Here is an 18,619-nt window from a genome sequence, read left to right as displayed (position 1 = left end):
CAGTCAAACCGACATACTGAAAGTATATTACGTTTAATAGCCTTACATTACTGGCTTACTGTGCATTAAAAAAGAAATATTTATAAACAAGCTCATTTCTATCCAGGCTTAAATAACTAAAAAAAAATATATTTTTGGCAAAGGAGTCATCTATGACCATATTAAGGTCTTGGGGTTTCCAAGACCAAAACTGACCTACAAAAGCTTGACTTCGATAAGTTGAGCTCGGGTATTGGGCTGCTGCTGGTGTTCCCCATAGCTGAGAGCCATATGTCCAGATGGGCTTGAGAGTGGAGTTGTTGAGCATTAAGAATCCAGTGAAAGCTTCCGGCCTTAAGATTTAAATGTATTTTCTTGCTTTCGATGTGTCTTCTCCAGATTAGTAGTCTGTCAAGGTGGATGTTTAGACACGTTTCTTCGTTGACTTGGGTGTCTTCTTTGTTGGCAGGGCAGTTAGCCGAATCGTGGTAGTCTCTACAAGCTTCATAACTGTTCGAAGTGAAGTATACCCTGGTGTGTCCATACTCCTGACAATTGTGCATTGCTCACAGACCTAGCTGCTGTTATTGCCGTGCAATAAGAAAGATCTTGCGACACTCTATGTTTGTTACTTTGCTCTCGGACGTGACTAGGAGGTCCGTTGAATTTTGGCCAAGACTGGAGTCGTACGCCAAATTTTGGTTTCGAACCGCAACTATTATCACTAATTGATATTTCAGAAACGATTCCAATTCTTGAGGGCCTACACTATAGCTCACATGCGACATCATCCAGCTGATGACGAAAATTTGAATACCTTGGTAAAGTCGGAAAAATGGCATTGAGCACACGAGTTTCGTCGAAGACCAATAGAAAAACAGAATGATTTATAGCCCGTCAAATTTACATAAACGATTTTAATGCTCTTACTGCCTTCTCGTGCTTTTCAATACTGAGTAAAGGATCTTCCGCCTCTTTCTGTTCCGCTCATGAGAAAGCATTTCAGGTGAGAATGAAAAGATGGGTGATTCAAAAAGAGAGAAGTTATATTTCAGCATTTTAAAGTTAATTCTTATTCTTTTATGATTTTACAGCCTTCTCATGCTTTTTAATACTGAGTAAAGGATCTTCCTCCTCTTTTTATCTGTCTGTCTGTGTGTCCTTTCCATGTCGTTGTATTACAGAGCTTACATATTGCAAGTGTCACTATCTGAAAGTAAATAGGTGTACGTTTTCGTGTACATCACGATACCCGTTACTCAGCGAAAGGGAAGTCGGAATAGATAAGTAGCAAAGCGATATTCTAAGGCACAACATACCAGCCATTTCAATATATTTGGCTATTTCTGAGCGTTAGAATGGGCAAATACATATCAGTTATCACTGGCATAAAAACTGTTAGTTAAGTTAAAGCGGGAATGGCACCCTGCTGAAACAAACTTTCGCTGCGCAGGAAGCCCAGAAATCCCACCCCTCTTTTAGATTTCAAGATCTAAGCGTTCATACGGACGGATGGCAAACGGACATGGCTAAATCGTGTCAGCTATTGATACTGATTAAGAATTTAAGGGGTCGGAAACTTTTTCTTCTGCCTTTTGTCTATGTCGGACGAATATAAAAAAGTAAAAAAGGTATTTTTCATTACACAAAGAGTTTCATTTTGCCGTTTTCGTTTTGAAAAGCATAACGAAAAATACAAAATGGGAAAGACTATTAATAACAGAGATTATTAGACTACCTAATCACTTTTTACGAATTGTGCTTTTTGCCTTAAAATGAGGTCATGTTTTGGCTAAAAAGACATATTAATATTCTATTTAAAAAAAAACTGCTTTTGTTTTTCAACATTTTGATAACTGACATATTTATGTAAACTGTAAACTGTAGCCATTTGGTTTTCTTGTCTGTATTGACATTTCTTCTTGGATTTTTATGATCTTAACAATACATTTTCTGAACTTTATTTTTATAACTTTATAATTCATATTAATTCAATGTATACCATTCTCTGTTTACCCTGCAGCTCAACAATTCATACTGGATCAAAATCATCACTCAGTCGACAACGACGACGGCAGTACCGAAAAAATTTTAAAATGACTTTTTGACATAAGATATAATATTCTTGGCACTTTTATACATCTAAAATTACATTTAAAAGTTATTTCAAACCCTAAGTGACTTTTTGGCTTCACGCAATTTCAAATGTCTTATATATATGACTATAAATACATTGCGATTGAAATTATATTGGACACGGTGTTAGAAGGTTAGGTAGCTTAATGTGAATTATACGTTTTCGTAAAATTAAATGACCAGTGTTTAAGGAGTTCTAAATTAATATGATTCTAATAAATTATAATATGATAATTAAATTAATGTGTTATGCCTACGAAGAAAAAAAATTGTAACTCGAATCGTTTTATAGGGGTAAATTGCGATTAGACATTTGGCCCAGTGAATTCATTTTAAATGCCAGAACGAAAACTAAAATTATATACTCGTACCCATGCAACCGAAGATGTATAGCATTAAATTTTTATTAAGGGTCTTAGACCAAAAAACATTTCATTCTGGTAAAAACCTTCACCAGTTTGGTGGCTAAAAAATGTATGTATACAGTTTCTTATCAAAATGAACTAAATTAAGTTTTTACATGGTTTTTAAAACTTTACTTAGGTTAAAAAACAATAAACAAACAAACTTAGTTCAAACTACATTTTTTGATTTATTTAAATCAAATGGTTTTTATTTTGTTAAGGCAAATTGTTTTTGTTATGCTAGGGATAATAATATGCGCACCTAATAGAAAATATATTTGTTAATCATTTATTAAAAACGACATCTAGATATCATTCAAATTCTAAGTCAGGAAATAAAGAATAAGTGTCGTTTAAAGCCTTTTTATAAAGGCAACTTAAACATTTTTTTAATTCGTTTCTTTATGGGAGACCTTAACTCGCGGCCGTAGAAAATCATTTTTGCTTTGAATTTCCTTTAAGAAATTTATTCAACAAAAATAGCTATATGCACGGGTTCTGTGAAATGGGTCTTTAAAAACTGGAAAAATTCTGTCTTTTTGTTTTTTTTTTTAACCGCGAACTTGTAATTGGTTAGTAAGTATGCCTAAACCTTTGAAATGAGGAAATGAGACAATTTTAATCTTAACTCAAAAGAGTAAAGTTGTTTTTTAATATAGTAAGTATTAACTAATAGTACCATCGGCCTCCGTCTTAAACACTAACTTATCTTTTCATAACTGGACGATTTAAAAAAATAACGATTTAAGCTAATTTTAAGGAATGAGGGTCAAAAATCCCAAAAATACGTTGTTGACTATGAATTACTGTTAAAAAACAAGAAAGGAAGTTAACTTCGGCAAAGCGATGTTTGTATAACCTTGCAGTTATAAGAAATATCAACTTTAGTAAATACTTTTTTCATATTATTTTCTCACCAATTTTCCGATCGTTCCCATGACAGCTATATGATATAGTATTCCGATTTTAATATAATTTAATTCGAAATTCAGAACTAATTAAAAAATGTTATTTTCAAGCTTAGAAGGCTATATGTTAAAGAACACCAAAGATATAATTTTTTTCATGTTTTCCGACCCATTTTCCGGTCGTTCCTATGGGAGCTATATGATATAGGCGTCCGATTTTGATAGAATTTAATTCTAAATTCAAAACTAATTAAAAAATGTTATTTCCAAGCGTAGAAGGTTATAAGTTAAAAAACACCAAAGATATAATTTTTTCATAGTATTTTACCAGTAATTTTCCGGTCTTTCCTAGGCAGCTATATGATATAGTCATCCGATTTTGATAACTTTTAAATCGAAATTTAAAACCAATTAAAAAATGTTATTTCCAAGCGTAGGAGGTTATAAGTTAAGAAACACCGAAGATATAATTTTTATTTCATGTTTTCCGACCCATTTTCCGGTCGTTCCTATGGGAGCTATATGATATAGGCGTCCGATTTTGATAGAATTTAATTCGAAATTCAAAACTAATTAAAAAATGTTATTTCCAAGTGTAGGAGGTTATATGTTAAAAAAAACACCGAAGATATAATTTTTTCATATTATTTTACCACTAATTTTCCGGTCTTTCCTAGGCAGCTATATGATATAGTCATCCGATTTTGATAAAATTTAAATCGAAATTTAAAACCAATTAAAAAATGTTATTTCCAAGCGAAGGTTAAAGAACACCGAAGATATACATTTTTCATATTATTTTACCACTTATTTTCCAATTGTCCCTATGGCAGCTATATGATATAGTTGTCCGATTTTGACAAAATTTAAATCGAAATTCAGAACTAATTAAAAAATGTTATTTCCAAGCTTAGAAAGTTATATATTAAACAAGAAAGGAAGTTAATTTCGACAAGCCGAAGTTTGTTTACCCTTGCAGTTTAAAAAAATAATCAATAATTTTATTAAACTGAATTCGAAATTCCTAAAAATATAAAAACGTATATTCCCAATATTATAAGATAATATGTCAAAAAGCCCCAAAGCTATAATTTGTTTCATATTATTTTCCCACCAATTTTCCGATCGTTCCTATGACAGCTATATGATATAGTCGTCCGATTTTAAAAAAATTTAATTCGAAATTCAGAACTAATTAAAAAATTATATTTCCAAGCTTAGAAAGCTATATGCTAAAGAACACCAAAGATATAATTTTTTTCATGTTTTCCGACCCATTTTCCGGTCGTTCCTATGGCAGCTATATGATATAGTCGTTCGATTTTGATAGAATTTAATTCGAAATTCAAAACTAATTAAAAAATGTTATTTTCAAGCTTAGAAGGCTATATGTTAAAGAACACCAAAGATATAATTTTTATTTCATGTTTTCCGACGCATTTTCCGGTCGTTCCTATGGCAGCTATATGATATAGTCGTCCGATTTTGATAAAATTTAAATCGAAATTTAAAACCAATTCAAAAATGTTATTTCCAAGCGTAGGAGGTTATAAGTTAAAAAACACCGAAGATATACTTTTTTCATATTATTTTACCACTAATTTTCCAATTGTCCCTATGGCAGCTATATGATATAGTCGTCCGATTTTGACAAAATTTAAATCGAAATTCAGAACTAATTAAAAAATGTTATTTTCAAGCTTAGAAGGCTATATGTTAAAGAACTCCAAAGATATAATTTTTATTTCATGTTTTCCGACCCATTTTCCGGTCATTCCTATGGCAGCTTTATGATATAGTCATCCGATTTTGATAAAATTTAAATCGAAATTTAAAACCAATTCAAAAATGTTATTTCCAAGCGCAGGAGGTTATAAGTTAAAAAACACCGAAGATATAATTTTTTCATATTATTTTACCACTAATTTTCCAATTGTCCCTATGGCAGCTATATGATATAGTCGTCCGATTTTGACAAAATTTATATCGAAATTCAGAACTAATTAAAAAATGTTATTTTCAAGCTTAGAATGCTATATGTTAAAGAACACCAAAGATATAATTTTTATTTCATGTTTTCCGACCCATTTTCTGGTCATTCCTATGGCAGCTATATGATATAGTCGTCGGATTTTGACAAAATTTAAATCGAAATTCAGAACTAATTAAAAAATGTTATTTCCAAGCTTAGAAGGTTATATATTAAACAAGAAAGGAAGTTAATTTCGACAAGCCAAGGTTTGTATACCCTTGCAGTTTCAAAAAATAATCAATAATTTTATTAAATTGAATTCGAAATTCTTAAAAATATAAAAATGTATATTCCCAATATTATAAGATAACATGTCAAAAAGCTCCAAAGCTATAATTTATTTTATATTATTTTCCCACCAATTTTCCGATTGTTCCTATGACAGCTATATGATATAGTCGTCCGATTTTAATAAAATTTAATTCGAAATTCAAAACTAATTAATAAATGTTATTTTCAAACTTAGAAGGCTATATGTTAAAGAACACCAAAGATATAATTTTTTTTTCATGTTTTCCGACCCATTTTCCGGTCGTTCCTATGGCAGCTATATGATATAGTCGTCCGATTTTGATAGAATTTAATTCTAAATTCAAAACTAACTAAAAAATGTTATTTCCAAGCGTAGAAGGTTATAAGTTAAAAAACATTAAAGATATAATTTTTTCATATTATTTTACCACTAATTTTCCAATTGTCCCTATGGCAGCTATATGATATAGTCGTCCGATTTTCACAAAATTTAAATCGAAATTCAGAACTAATTAAAAAATGTTTTTTCCAAGCTTAGAAGGATATATATTAGAAAGAAAGGAAAGTTAATTTCGGCAAGACCGAGTTTTTATACCCTTGCAGTTTCAAAAAATAAACAATAATTTTATTAAATTGAATTCGAAATTCTTAAAAATATAATAATGTATATTCCCAATATTATAAGATAATATGTCAAAAAGCCCCAAAGCTATAATTTATTTCATATTATTTTCCCACCAATTTTCCGATCGTTCCTATGACAGCAATATGATATAGTCGTCCGATTTTAATAAAATTTAATTCGAAATTCAGAACTAATTAAAAAATGTTATTTTCAAGCTTAGAAGGCTATATGTTAAAGAAGACCAAAGATATAATTTTTATTTCATGTTTTCCGACCCATTTTTCGGTCGTTCCTATGGCAGCTATATGATATAGTCGTCCGATTTTGATAGAATTTAATTCGAAATTCAAAACTAATTAAAAAATTTTATTTCCAAGCGTAGGAGGTTATAAGTTAAAAAACACCGAAGATATACATTTTTCATATTATTTTACCACTAATTTTCCAATTGTCCCTATGGCAGCTATATGATATAGTCGTCCGATTTTGACAAAATTTAAATCGAAATTCAGAACTAATTAAAAAATGTTATTTCCAAGCGTAGGAGGTTATAAGTTAAGAAACACCGAAGATATAATTTTTTCATATTATTTTACCACTAATTTTTCGGTCTTTCCTAGGCAGCTATATGATATAGTCATCCGATTTTGATAAAATTTAAATCGAAATTTAAAACCAATTAAAAAATGTTATTTCCAAGCGTAGGAGGTTATAAGTTAAGAAACACCGAAGATATAATTTTTTCATATTATTTTACCACTAATTTTCCAATTGTCCCTATGGCAGCTATATGATATAGTCGTTCGATTTTAATAAAATTTAATTCGAAATTCAGAACTAATTAAAAAATGTTATTTCCAAGCGTAGGAGGTCATAAGTTAAAAAACACCGAAGATATAATTTTTTCATATTATTTTACCACTAATTTTTCAATTGTCCCTATGGCAGCTATATGATATAGTCGTCCGATTTTGACAAAATTTAAATCGAAATTCAGAACTAATTAAGAAATGTTATTTGCAAGCTTAGAAGGTTTATTTTAAAGAACACCAAAGATATAATTTTTATTTCATGTTTTCCAACCCATTTTCCGGTCGTTCCTATGGCAGCTATATGATATAGTCGTCCGCTTTTGATAAAATTTAATTCGAAATTCAAAACTAATTAAAAAATTTTATTTCCAAGCGTAGAAGGTTATAAGTTAAAAAACACCAAAGATATAATTTTTTCATATTATTTTACCACTAATTTTCCGGTCTTTCCTAGGCAGCTATATGATATAGTCATCCGATTTTGATAAAATTTAAATCGAAATTTAAAACCAAATAAAAAATGTTATATCCAAGCTTAGAAGGCTATATGTTAAAGAACACCAAAGATATAATTTTTATTTCATGGTTTCCGACCCATTTTCCGGTCGTTCCTATGGCAGCTTTATAATATTGTCGTCCGATTTTGATAGAATTTAATTCTAAATTCAAAACTAATTAAAAAATGTTATTTCCAAGCGTAGAAGGTTATAAGTTTAAAAACACCAAAGATATAATTTTTTCATAGTATTTTACCAGTAATTTTCCGGTCTTTCCTAGGCAGCTATATGATATAGTCATCCGATTTTGATAACTTTTAAATCGAAATTTAAAACCAATTAAAAAATGTTATTTCCAAGCGTAGGAGGTTATATGTTAAAGAACACCAAAGCTATAATTTATTTCATATTATTTTCCCACCAATTTTCCGATCGTTCCTATGACAGCAATATGATATAGTCGTCCGATTTTAATAAAATTTAATTCGAAATTAAGAACTAATTAAAAAATGTTATTTTCAAGCTTAGAAGGTTATATGTTAAAGAACACCAAAGATATAATTTTTATTTCATGTTTTCCGACCCATTTTCCGGTCGTTCCTATGGCAGCTATATGATATAGTCGTCCGATTTTGATAGAATTTAATTCGAAATTCAAAACCAATTAAAAAATGTTATTTCCAAGCGTAGAAGGTTATAAGTTAAAAAACACCAAAGATATAATTTTTTCATATTATTTTACCACTAATTTTCCGGTCTTTCCTAGGCAGCTATATGATATAGTCGTCCGATTTTAATAAAATTTAAACCGAAATTTAAAACCAATTAAAAAATGTTATTTCCAAGCGTAGGAGGTTATATGTTAAAGAACACCAAAGATATAATTTTTATTTCATGTTTTCCGACCCATTTTCCGGTTGTTCCTAGGCAGCTATATGATATAGTCGTCCGATTTTGATAAAATTTAAATCGAAATTTAAAACCAATTAAAAAATGTTATTTCCAAGCTTAGGAGGTTATAAGTTAAAAAACACCGAAGATATACTTTTTTCATATTATTTTACCACCAATTTTCCAATTGTCCCTATGGCAGCTATATGATATAGTCGTCCGATTTTGACAAAATTTAAATCGAAATTCAGAACTAATTAAAAAATGTTATTTCCAAGCTTAGAAGGTTATATATTAAACAAGAAAGAAAGTTAATTTCGACAAGCCAAGGTTTGTATACCCTTGCAGTTTCAAAAAATAATCAATAATTTTATTAAATTGAATTCGAAATTCTTAAAAATATAAAAATGTATATTCCCAATATTATAAGATAACATGTCAAAAAGCTCCAAAGCTATAATTTATTTTATATTATTTTCCCACCAATTTTCCGATTGTTCCTATGACAGCTATATGATATAGTCGTCCGATTTTAATAAAATTTAATTCGAAATTCAAAACTAAATAATAAATGTTATTTTCAAACTTAGAAGGCTATATGTTAAAGAACACCAAAGATATAATTTTTTTCATGTTTTCCGACCCATTTTCCGGTCGTTCCTATGGCAGCTATATGATATAGTCGTCCGATTTTGATAGAATTTAATTCGAAATTCAAAACTAATTAAAAAATGTTATTTCCAAGCGTACAAGGTTATAAGTTAAAAAGCCCCAAAGCTATAATTTGTTTCATATTATTTTCCCACCAATTTTCCGATCGTTCCTATGACAGCTATATGATATAGTTGTCCGATTTTAATAAAATTTAATTCGAAATTCAGAACTAATTAAAAAATGTTATTTTCAAGCTTAGAAGGCTATATGTTAAAGAACACCAAAGATATAATTTTTTTCATGCTTTCCGACCCATTTTCCGGTCGTTCCTATGGGAGCTATATGATATAGGCGTCCGATTTTGATAGAATTTAATTCTAAATTCAAAACTAATTAAAAAATGTTATTTCCAAGCGTAGAAGGTTATAAGTTAAAAAACACCAAAGATATAATTTTTTCATAGTATTTTACCAGTAATTTTCCGGTCTTTCCTAGGCAGCTATATGATATAGTCATCCGATTTTGATAACTTTTAAATCGAAATTTAAAACCAATTAAAAAATGTTATTTCCAAGCGTAGGAGGTTATAAGTTAAGAAACACCGAAGATATAATTTTTATTTCATGTTTTCCGACCCATTTTCCGGTCGTTCCTATGGCAGCTATATGATATAGTCGTCCGATTTTGATAGAATTTAATTCGAAATTCAAAACTAATTAAAAAATTTTATTTCCAAGCGTAGAAGGTTATAAGTTAAAAAACACCAAAGATATAATTTTTTCATATTATTTAACCACTAATTTTCCGGTCTTTCCTAGGCAGCTATATGATATAGTCATCCGATTTTGATAAAATTTAATTCGAAATTTAAAACCAATTAAAAAATGTTATATCCAAGCTTAGAAGGCTATATGTTAAAGAACACCAAAGATATAATTTTTATTTCATGTTTTCCGACCAATTTTCCGGTCGTTCCTATGGCAGCTATACGATATAGTCGTCCGATTTTGATAGAATTTAATTCGAAATTCAAAACTAATTAAAAAATCTTATTTCCAAGCGTAGAATGTTATAAGTTAAAAAACACCAAAGATATAATTTTTTCATATTATTTTACCAGTAATTTTCCGGTCTTTCCTAGGCAGCTATATGATATAGTCATCCGATTTTGATAAAATTTAAATCGAAATTTAAAACCAATTAAAAAATGTTATTTAAAAGCGTAGGAGGTTATAAGTTAAGAAACACCGAAGATATAATTTTTTCATATTATTTTACCACTAATTTTCCAATTGTCCCTATGGCAGCTATATGATATAGTCGTCCGATTTTGACAAAATTTAAATCGAAATTCAGAACTAATTAAAAAATGTTATTTCCAAGCTTAGAAAGTTATATATTAAACAAGAAAGGAAGTTAATTTCGACAAGCCAAGGTTTGTATACCCTTGCAGTTTCAAAAAATAATCAATAATTTTATTAAATTGAATTCGAAATTCTTAAAAATATAAAAATGTATATTCCCAATATTATAACATAATATGTCAAAAAGCCCCAAAGCTATAATTTGTTTCATATTATTTTCCCACCAATTTTCCGATCGTTCCTATGACAGCTATATGATATAGTCATCTGATTTTAATAAAATTTAATTCGAAATTCAGAACTAATTAAAAAATGTTAATTCCAAGCTTAGAAAGCTATTTGTTAAAGAACACCAAAGATATAATTTTTATTTCATGTTATTTTCAAGAGTAGAAGGTTATATGTCTAAAAACGCCGAAAATATAATTTTTCTATATTATTTTACCACTAAGTTTTGATTGTTCCTATGGGAGCTATACGATATAGTCTTCCGATTTTGATAGAATTTAATTCGAAATTCAAAACTAATTAAAAATGTTATTTCCAAGCGTAGGAGGTTATAAGTTAAGAAACACCGAAGATATAATTTTTTCATATTATTTTACCACTAATTTTCCGATTGTCCCTATGGCAGCTATATGATATAGTCGTCCGATTTTGACAAAATTTAAATCGAAATTCAGAACTAATTAAAAAATGTTATTTCCAAGCTTAGAAGGTTATATATTAAACCAGAAAGGAAGTTAATTTCGGCAAGCCGAAGTTTGTATACCCTTGCAGTTTCAAAAAATAATCAATAATTTTATTAAATTGAATTTGAAATTCTTAAAAATATAAAATTGTATATTCCCAATATTATAAGATAATATGTCAAAAAGCCCCAAACTTATAATTTGTTTCATATTATTTTCCCACCAATTTTCTGATCGTTCCTATGACAGCTATATGATATAGTCGTCCGATTTTGACAAAATTTAAATCGAAATTCAGAACTAATTAAGAAATGTTATTTCCAAGCTTAGAAGGTTATATGTTAAAGAACACCAAAGATATAATTTTTATTTCATGTTTTCCGACCCATTTTCCGGTCGTTCCTATGGCAGCTATATGATATAGTCGTCCGATTTTGATAGAATTTAATTCGAAATTCAAAACTAATTAAAAAATGTTATTTCCAAGCGTAGAATGTTATAAGTTAAAAAACACCAAAGATATAATTTTTTCATATTATTTTACCACTAATTTTCCGGTCTTTCCTAGGCAGCTATATGATATAGTCATCCGATTTTGATAAAATTTAAATCGAAATTTAAAACCAATTAAAAAATGTTATTTCAAAGCGTAGGAGGTTATAAGTTAAGAAACACCGAAGATATAATTTTTTCATATTATTTTACCACTAATTTTCCAATTGTCCCTATGGCAGCTATATGATATAGTCGTCCGATTTTGACAAAATTTAAATCGAAATTCAGAACTAATTAAAAAATGTTATTTCCAAGCTTAGAAGGTTATATATTAAACCAGAAAGGAAGTTAATTTCGGCAAGCCGAAGTTTGTATACCCTTGCAGTTTCAAAAAATAATCAATAATTTTATTAAATTGAATTTGAAATTCTTAAAAATATAAAATTGTATATTCCCAATATTATAAGATAATATGTCAAAAAGCCCCAAACTTATAATTTGTTTCATATTATTTTCCCACCAATTTTCTGATCGTTCCTATGACAGCTATATGATATAGTCGTCCGATTTTGACAAAATTTAAATCGAAATTCAGAACTAATTAAGAAATGTTATTTCCAAGCTTAGAAGGTTATATGTTAAAGAACACCAAAGATATAATTTTTATTTCATGTTTTCCGACCCATTTTCCGGTCGTTCCTATGGCAGCTATATGATATAGTCGTCCGCTTTTGATAGAATTTAATTCGAAATTCAAAACTAATTAAAAAATGTTATTTCCAAGCGTAGGAGGTTATAAGTTAAAAAACACCGAAGATATAATTTTTTCATATTAATTTACCATTAATTTTCCGGTCTTTCCTAGGCAGCTATATGATATAGTCATCTGATTTTGATAAAATTTAAATCGAAATTTAAAACCAATTAAAAAATGTTATTTCCAAGCGTATGTTAAAGAACACCAAAGATATAATTTTTATTTCATGTTTTCCGACCCATTTTCCGGTTTTGATAGAATTTAATTCGAAATTCAAAACTAATTAAAAATTGTTATTTCCAAGCGTAGAAGGTTATAAGTTAAAAACACCAAAGATATAATTTTTTCATATTATTTTACCACTAATTTTCCGGTCTTTCCTAGGCAGCTATATGATATAGTCATCCGATTAAAAAATGATATTTCCAAGCGAAGGAGGTTATAAGTTAAAGAACACCGAAGATATAATTTTTTCATATTATTTTACCACCAATTTTCCAATTGTCCCTATGGCAGCTATATGATATAGTCGTCCGATTTTGACAAAATTTAAATCGAAATTCAGAACTAATTAAAAAATGTTATTTCCAAGCTTAGAAAGTTATATATTAAACAAGAAAGGAAGTTAATTTCGACAAGCCAAGGTTTGTATACCCTTGCAGTTTCAAAAAATAATCAATAATTTTATTAAATTGAATTCGAAATTCTTAAAAATATAAAAATGTATATTCCCAATATTATAAGATAATATGTCAAAAAGCCCCAAAGCTATAATTTATTTCATATTATTTTCCCACCAATTTTCCGATCGTTCCTATGACAGCTATATGATATAGTCGTCCGATTTTGATAAAATGTAAATCGAAATTTAAAACCAATCAAAAAATGTTATTTCCAAGCGTAGGAGGTTATAAGTTTAAAAACACCGAAGATATAATTTTTTCATATTAATTTACCACTAATTTTCCGGTCTTTCCTAGGCAGCTATATGATATAGACAACCGATTTTAATAAAATTTAAATCGAAATTTAAAACCAATTAAAAAATGTTATTTCCAAGCGTAGGAGGTTATAAGTTTTTGACAAAATTTAAATCGAAATTCAGAACTAATTAAAAAATGTTATTTCCAAGCTTAGAAGGTTATATATTAAACCAGAAAGGAAGTTAATTTCGGCAAGCCGAAGTTTGTATACCCTTGCAGTTTCAAAAAATAATCAATAATTTTATTAAATTGAATTTGAAATTCTTAAAAATATAAAATTGTATATTCCCAATATTATAAGATAATATGTCAAAAAGCCCCAAACTTATAATTTGTTTCATATTATTTTCCCACCAATTTTCTGATCGTTCCTATGACAGCTATATGATATAGTCGTTCGATTTTAATAAAATTTAATTCGAAATTCAGAACTAATTAAAAAATGTTATTTCCAAGCGTAGGAGGTTATAAGTTAAAAAACACCGAAGATATAATTTTTTCATATTATTTTACCACTAATTTTCCAATTGTCCCTATGGCAGCTATATGATATAGTCGTCCGATTTTGACAAAATTTAAATCGAAATTCAGAACTAATTAAGAAATGTTATTTCCAAGCTTAGAAGGTTTTATGTTAAAGAACACCAAAGATATAATTTTTATTTCATGTTTTCCGACCCATTTTCCGGTCGTTCCTATGGCAGCTATATGATATAGTCGTCCGCTTTTGATAGAATTTAATTCGAAATTTAAAACTAATTAAAAAATTTTATTTCCAAGCGTAGAAGGTTATAAGTTAAAAAACACCAAAGATATAATTTTTTCATAGTATTTTACCAGTAATTTTCCGGTCTTTCCTAGGCAGCTATATGATATAGTCATCCGATTTTGATAAAATTTAAATCGAAATTTAAAACCAATTAAAAAATGTTATATCCAAGCTTAGAAGGCTATATGTTAAAGAACACCAAAGATATAATTTTTATTTCATGTTTTCCGACCCATTTTCCGGTCGTTCCTATGGCAGCTATATGATAAAGTCGTCCGATTTTGAAAGAATTTAATTATAAATTCAAAACTAATTAAAAAATGTTATTTCCAAGCGTAGAAGGTTATAAGTTAAAAAACACCAAAGATATAATTTTTTCATATTATTTTACCACTAATTTTTCGGTCTTTCCTAGGCAGCTATATGATATAGTCATCCGATTTTAATAAAATTTAAATCGAAATTTAAAACCAATTAAAAAATGTTATTTCCAAGCGTAGGAGGTTATAAGTTAAAGAACACCGAAGATATAATTTTTTCATATTATTTTACCACCAATTTTCCAATTGTCCCTATGGCAGCTATATGATATAGTCGTCCGATTTTGACAAAATTTAAATCGAAATTCAGAACTAATTAAAAAATGTTATTTCCAAGCTTAGAAAGTTATATATTAAACAAGAAAGGAAGTTAATTTCGACAAGCCAAGGTTTGTATACCCTTGCAGTTTCAAAAAATAATCAATAATTTTATTAAATTGAATTCGAAATTCTTAAAAATATAAAAATGTATATTCCCAATATTATAAGATAATATGTCAAAAAGCCCCAAAGCTATAATTTATTTCATATTATTTTCCCACCAATTTTCCGATCGTTCCTATGACAGCTATATGATATAGTCGTCCGATTTTGATAAAATGTAAATCGAAATTTAAAACCAATCAAAAAATGTTATTTCCAAGCGTAGGAGGTTATAAGTTTAAAAACACCGAAGATATAATTTTTTCATATTAATTTACCACTAATTTTTCGGTCTTTCCTAGGCAGCTATATGATATAGTCATCCGATTTTAATAAAATTTAAATCGAAATTTAAAACCAATTAAAAAATGTTATTTCCAAGCGTAGGAGGTTATAAGTTAAAGAACACCGAAGATATAATTTTTTCATATTATTTTACCACCAATTTTCCAATTGTCCCTATGGCAGCTATATGATATAGTCGTCCGATTTTGACAAAATTTAAATCGAAATTCAGAACTAATTAAAAAATGTTATTTCCAAGCTTAGAAAGTTATATATTAAACAAGAAAGAAAGTTAATTTCGACAAGCCAAGGTTTGTATACCCTTGCAGTTTCAAAAAATAATCAATAATTTTATTAAATTGAATTCGAAATTCTTAAAAATATAAAAATGTATATTCCCAATTATTTCATATTATTTTCCCACCAATTTTCCGATCGTTCCTATGACAGCTATATGATATAGTCGTCCGATTTTGATAAAATGTAAATCGAAATTTAAAACCAATTAAAAAATGTTATATCCAAGCTTAGAAGGCTATATGTTAAAGAACACCAAAGATATAATTTATTTCATATTATTTTCCCACCAATTTTCCGATCTTTCCTATGACAGCTATATGATATAGTCGTCCGATTTTAATAAAATTTAATTCGAAATTCAGAACTAATTAAAAAATGTTATTTTCAAGCTAAGAAGGCTATATGTTAAAAAACACCAAAGATATAATTTTTTTTCATGTAATTCGACCCATTTTCCGGTTGTTCCTATGGCAGCTATATGATATAGTCGTCCGCTTTTGATAAAATTGAATTCGAAATTTAAAACCAATTAAAAAATGTTATTTCCAAGCGTAGGAGGTTATAAGTTAAAAAACACCGAAGATATAATTTTTTCATATTATTTTACCACTAATTTTCCAATTGTCCCTATGGCAGCTATATGATATAGTCGTCCGATTTTGACAAAATTTAAATCGAAATTCAGAACTAATTAAAAAATGTTATTTCCAAGCTTAGAAGGTTATATATTAAACCAGAAAGGAAGTTAATTTCGGCAAGCCGAAGTTTGTATACCCTTGCAGTTTCAAAAAATAATCAATAATTTTATTAAATTGAATTTGAAATTCTTAAAAATATAAAATTGTATATTCCCAATATTATAAGATAATATGTCAAAAAGCCCCAAACTTATAATTTGTTTCATATTATTTTCCCACCAATTTTCTGATCGTTCCTATGACAGCTATATGATATAGTCGTTCGATTTTAATAAAATTTAATTCGAAATTCAGAACTAATTAAAAAATGTTATTTCCAAGCGTAGGAGGTTATAAGTTAAAAAACACCGAAGATATAATTTTTTCATATTATTTTACCACTAATTTTCCAATTGTCCCTATGGCAGCTATATGATATAGTCGTCCGATTTTGACAAAATTTAAATCGAAATTCAGAACTAATTAAGAAATGTTATTTCCAAGCTTAGAAGGTTTTATGTTAAAGAACACCAAAGATATAATTTTTATTTCATGTTTTCCGACCCATTTTCCGGTCGTTCCTATGGCAGCTATATGATATAGTCGTCCGCTTTTGATAGAATTTAATTCGAAATTCAAAACTAATTAAAAAATTTTATTTCCAAGCGTAGAAGGTTATAAGTTAAAAAACACCAAAGATATAATTTTTTCATAGTATTTTACCAGTAATTTTCCGGTCTTTCCTAGGCAGCTATATGATATAGTCATCCGATTTTGATAAAATTTAAATCGAAATTTAAAACCAATTAAAAAATGTTATATCCAAGCTTAGAAGGCTATATGTTAAAGAACACCAAAGATATAATTTTTATTTCATGTTTTCCGACCCATTTTCCGGTCGTTCCTATGGCAGCTATATGATAAAGTCGTCCGATTTTGAAAGAATTTAATTATAAATTCAAAACTAATTAAAAAATGTTATTTCCAAGCGTAGAAGGTTATAAGTTAAAAAACACCAAAGATATAATTTTTTCATATTATTTTACCACTAATTTTTCGGTCTTTCCTAGGCAGCTATATGATATAGTCATCCGATTTTAATAAAATTTAAATCGAAATTTAAAACCAATTAAAAAATGTTATTTCCAAGCGTAGGAGGTTATAAGTTAAAAAACACCTAAGATATAATTTTTTCATATTATTTTACCACTAATTTTCCAATTGTCCCTATGGCAGCTATATGATATAGTCGTCCGATTTTGACAAAATTTAAATCGAAATTCAGAACTAATTAAAAAATGTTATTTCCAAGTTTAGAAGGATATATATTAGAAAGAAAGGAAAGTTAATTTCAGCAGGACCGAGTTTGTATACCCTTGCAGTTTCAAAAAATAATCAATAATTTTATTAAATTGAATTCGAAATTCTTAAAAATATAAAAATGTATATTCCCAATATTATAAGATAATATGTCAAAAAGCCACAAAGCTATAATTTATTTCATATTATTTTCCCACCAATTTTCCGATCGTTCCTATGACTGCAATATGATATAGTCGTCCGATTTTAATAAAATTTAATTCGAAATTCAGAACTAATTAAAAAATGTTATATCCAAGCTTAGAAGGCTATATGTTAAAGAACACCAAAGATATAATTTTTATTTCATGTTTTCCGACCCATTTTCCGGTCGTTCCTATGGCAGCTATATGATAAAGTCGTCCGATTTTGAAAGAATTTAATTTTAAATTCAAAACTAATTAAAAAATGTTATTTCCAAGCGTAGAAGGTTATAAGTTAAAAAACACCAAAGATATAATTTTTTCATATTATTTTACCACTAATTTTCCGGTCTTTCCTAGGCAGCTATATGATATAGTCATCCGATTTTGATAAAATTTAAATCGAAATTTAAAACCAATTAAAAAATGTTATTTCCAAGCGTAGGAGGTTATAAGTTAAAAAACACCTAAGATATAATTTTTTCATATTATTTTACCACTAATTTTCCAATTGTCCCTATGGCAGCTATATGATATAGTCGTCCGATTTTGACAAAATTTAAATCGAAATTCAGAACTAATTAAAAAATGTTATTTCCAAGCTTAGAAAGTTATATATTAAACAAGAAAGGAAGTTAATTTCGACAAGCCAAGGTTTGTATACCCTTGCAGTTTCAAAAAATAATCAATAATTTTATTAAATTGAATTCGAAATTCTTAAAAATATAAAAATGTATATTCCCAATTATTTCATATTATTTTCCCACCAATTTTCCGATCGTTCCTATGACAGCTATATGATATAGTCGTCCGATTTTGATAAAATGTAAATCGAAATTTAAAACCAATTAAAAAATGTTAT

At 28.2% G+C, this 18,619-nt stretch overlaps 1 protein-coding gene across 3 annotated transcripts in view; it reads left to right on the top strand.

Annotated features, from left to right (window-relative positions):
• The window catches only part of LOC108035863 (acetylcholine receptor subunit alpha-like), a 604,633-nt gene that overhangs the window by 549,220 nt on the left and 36,794 nt on the right, over positions 1-18,619 (top strand). Inside the window, exon 13 of one of the 3 annotated variants that reach the window (XM_050886175.1) lies at positions 2,003-2,147. The exons of the other annotated variants lie outside the window; for them this stretch is intronic. The gene's annotated coding sequence lies outside the window, so the exon portion shown is untranslated. Of the gene's footprint in view, positions 1-2,002; positions 2,148-18,619 lie in introns of those variants that run through there. 3 annotated transcript variants of the gene reach the window in all.

Source organism: Drosophila biarmipes, chromosome 3L (assembly GCF_025231255.1).
Source record: "Drosophila biarmipes strain raj3 chromosome 3L, RU_DBia_V1.1, whole genome shotgun sequence".
Classification (NCBI taxonomy): domain Eukaryota; kingdom Metazoa; phylum Arthropoda; class Insecta; order Diptera; family Drosophilidae; genus Drosophila; species Drosophila biarmipes.
The sequence above is the reverse complement of the archived record's forward strand: the minus strand, read 5'-3'. Positions and strand labels throughout refer to the sequence as shown.